Below are 3,928 nucleotides of genomic sequence, written 5' to 3' on the forward strand. Positions count from 1 at the left end.
ACTTAAGACTCACAAGCTCTACTCATCTCCTCTGCCCAAACGCTCTCTGACTCTGGTCTAACATAAATTAGACTTCATTTTAGTTTTTCTGGTTATTCTGAGTTTTGGATGCAACATTTTCTTTGTTTTTTAAAAGAATTATTGTAATAATAAGAGGTTCGTTCATATTTAACTAATGGATAAATTGTTGCCACTTCTTTCTTAGATTTTTTTTAATATTGTTTATTTCCTTTTAACTTCTTCCAGTTTCCTTTTAAAATCTGTTTGGCTGTGAACACAACAGTTTGACCTCAGTCACATGAACTAAGTATAGATTTTGCTATGATTTTTATTTTTGTTTTCTTGGGAAAACAAAAATATGTGATATGTAATGTTTACATATCACTTCAAAATAAAATATAGATGCGCCACAAAAACGAGCATTTTACTTTCGTGAAAATTTTAACTCACGATAATGACTAACGGGAGCCCCCGAGCTTGTTTCTCTGCAACAAGACGGTCTCTGGGAGTGATGGGAGACAATGATACCCAAAGTGTTGCTTATATCCACAGCCTGCTTGGTCTCTACGTGGCGAAGCAGTTTGAAGCTTCATTGCCTCATTAGCAGCCAGTCACCGCATGTTACACAGAGCGGCTTGTAATGTGGGACTCACCTACCGGTCCGGGATAAATCCATCCTCCTGTCTCTTCTCTGGGCCTTTTCCCCTTTGCAAAGAAACTTTACAAAGACATCTGATCCGTTTCTTACTCATTTTGCTGCTTGTGGGCTCAGTGTTGGCGCACAAGTAACAGAGAATCTGGTTAAAGAATTTTCAAAATAAAAGATCCTCCAGACTCAAATAATACATAAAACGGAAATATTTAATTATTTCTTGAGTGGCCCGGTACTAATTGGTCCACGGACCAGTACCTGGGTTTGGGGACCACTTGTCAAGACCACCGACCCGAGACCAAGACAAGACAAAGACCAGCACCCCACGCTACGTGACACAATAAAATTAAGTTTACATATCAAAATTGCTTCTCAAATTGATCTGAAAGATCCACAATCCCATAAAAAACACCTAGCTATTAAATACTTAGAGCTGAAATACATTTAACCAGTATCAATTCAAACTCTTCTTCATTCTGTTTTGCAATTAACGGTCAACTATGAAGACTGTCCAAGGCGCAATAAGCAAGAAGTAACCAAGAAGAAGGAGCACCGTAACTGTTCTCATCCTCCCTCCTGCTGCGAAGTCTGCCACCATGAGAGGTGACAAAAACAAAGAGCAATGAGCATGCTCTGCGTTCTTACGTTCTTGTTTTATTTATTCGCCATATATATATATATATATATATATATATATATATATATATATATATATATATATATATAAATGAAATACAATACCTACTGCAGTGTACGTGTAACACTCGCTATGTGTTTACAGTTAATAAATTTGTAATAAGACCAGAGCTAGGTTCGGCTACAGGAGTAGTGAGAAGTGTAGTTTGAATTAATGACCACAGACCAAAGAAAGTTAAGTTAAAACAGCCGGCTTATTATTAGTTTAAAGAACAATAAAAGAATAAACAACAACAATGTTACACAATTAACACACAATGACACAAATTCAAAAAAAGAAAAATAGTTTCCAGTTCCTTTCAGAGTATTTTATAAATCTAAATTAAGGATACTATTTATTTTACCTAGGTTATAGTTCTATTTAGGTTCTAGTTAATACTATTTAGTTCTATTTAAGTTCTAGTTAATACTATTTATCTATTTTGATTTACAGTTTGTTTTAATCTGTTTAATCTATTTTTAATTCTTTGGTGTTTCCCTTAAGGAGTTAAAAAAAAAAAAAACAATATCAGCAAAACAACAACACAGCAGAACAATTCAGAAAGGACAGATCAAACTGTGCTTCAGATTGATGTCTTGTTTCTTCCGATGATCCAACAGTTAATTCTGTTTCAGTGACCCACTGCTAATACGCATGACAACATGGGCAGGTCATACCAAGTTGCAGGGTTGGCAATGTCCAGCAGAAGGCGTAGCTCCTACTTGATGGTCTTTAGCTCCAGGGTTGGCTCGCCATCTCGTTCTCCTTAGGAAGATCCAGTTCAGTGATGATCCGAGACTCTTTAGGAGGGTTCAGTTCAGTGACGATCCGAGACTCCTTAGTCCAGATCCCAGCCGAACGAAAACGACAAACAAAACAAAACAAAACAAAACAAAAAAAAAGCCTGTCGCCAACAAAGAGCGACAGTTAGCAACAGTTAGCTCCTCTGCTGATAAGCGGTTGAATTTCTGTTGACAAGAGCAGCTGTTAGCTTCAGCGGATCAGCTGTTACTCCTGTTGACTTTCAGTTGACTTGCTGTTAGCACCAAGAGCAACAGCCGACGCCTCCGCTGATCAGCCTTCGCTTCAGCTTTCCATTTAAGTTAAATAAATGTTTAACAAATACATTATCTTTAAAAAAAAAGAAAACAAAAGAAACAAAATACACTTTCAACTCACCAAGTCCAGTTCCACAACACAAAAAATGATCCCGAACGCAGTCAGGGTGAGAGAAAAATATGGGAAAAGCTCCTTCTCCAGAAATAAAAAGAACAAACTCGTCTTAGACAGCAAATCAGCTACGAGTGCTCAATTTCTCTTATCTGTCTTTTCTTTTCAGCACAATCCCGTTTGCTTCTGCGCTCTCTGCTTGCTTTACGCTCTCTGCTTGCTTTCTCTCATGTCAGAGAACGTAGCAACCCGATTGGCTGAAGCTAGTCACGTGGGTTACACATAAATGTGACCCTTCAGAATAAGAGAATAACAATTTTAAGATCGATTAATTCCCTATTTATTTTCCTATTCATTTATTTCCTATTTATCTAATTTACTATTATTTTTATGAAGAGGCTATTTTAACCTGGGTTACACCCGCATAGCATTACAAGAACAAAGAACGGCTCTCAGTGAGGCTTTAGTCCTATCAACCTTAGTAAAGATCCGTCCAGAAGAATCGGGTCCTGAATGTCATATTACTATATTGCACTTTGGTCACAGCGTTGTCCCATATATGCGACACCTCAGTCAACACCTCCACACAATAATTCAGTGCATGAGTGACAACTTTTTTTCATGGCAGATGCAAGATGTGTGTCTCAGTCAGTACAGCTAGCTTTGCTAGCATCACGTCCACAGATCTTACCTTTCTTTAAGCTTTCCTTCCAAGTGACGCTAAAAGTTGGACGAAGTCCCCACCGTCTGTGAAAGCGAAGCGCTGCTGATTTTACATGTCGCCATATCTTATGATTTATGCAGCGCATATTATATTACTGACGATTAGACAGACATCTTCTCCCGCTCAGAGGAAACCACTGCGCATGTCTGAAGCTCCGTGTGCGAGTAAAGGGGGAGGCGATGGGTGGCAACAGACACGTAAGTAACGTTATTGCTTGGATTTTACGGCGCCACCTTAAGAACCTGAACTTCACATTTTAACGGGAAAAAAAAGAGCAATGCCACTTGCACGTAACGAGTAACGCGACAGTTTTGTAGAAATGTAGTTAAGTAGAAAGTACAGATACTTACTGTAAAATGTAGTGGAGTAAAAGTAGAAAGTATCCATTATTAAATATACTTAAGTAAAATACAGATACACGAAAATTGTACTTAAGTACAATAACGAAGTACTTGCACTTCGTTACTTCCCACCACTGGTCTGAGACTTGACCATTGTTAGATACTAATTTTTGGTTCAAATGCGTTTTACTTATTTGATTTTTACAAACCCAACTTCTCCAATACATCGAGTTGTAAGGAAGAAAGCGCACACATGGAACTTGCTTTGACAAGATTCCCAGTCGACATCGTCTTGTGTTTTATTAACTTTATTCTCTAACGTGGTATTTAAAAGTAGTCCAACATATTTGCCTGTCCACACAATT

General features: G+C 37.9%; 1 long non-coding RNA gene across 1 annotated transcript; it reads right to left on the reverse strand.

The window, feature by feature from the left end:
• Positions 1 to 1,523: 1,523 nt before the first annotated feature.
• On the reverse strand, positions 1,524 to 2,919 carry LOC148160339 (uncharacterized). The gene is made up of 2 exons (XR_015764459.1): positions 2,508 to 2,919; positions 1,524 to 2,232 (listed from the first exon to the last, which is right to left on the reverse strand). It is a non-coding gene; the product is annotated as an uncharacterized LOC148160339 (long non-coding RNA).
• Between the last annotated feature and the right edge of the window lie 1,009 nt (positions 2,920 to 3,928).

The sequence above is a fragment of the Poecilia mexicana genome, unplaced genomic scaffold (genome assembly GCF_051168715.1).
Source record: "Poecilia mexicana isolate PSO_F unplaced genomic scaffold, ASM5116871v1 scaffold_2, whole genome shotgun sequence".
NCBI classification, from domain to species: domain Eukaryota; kingdom Metazoa; phylum Chordata; class Actinopteri; order Cyprinodontiformes; family Poeciliidae; genus Poecilia; species Poecilia mexicana.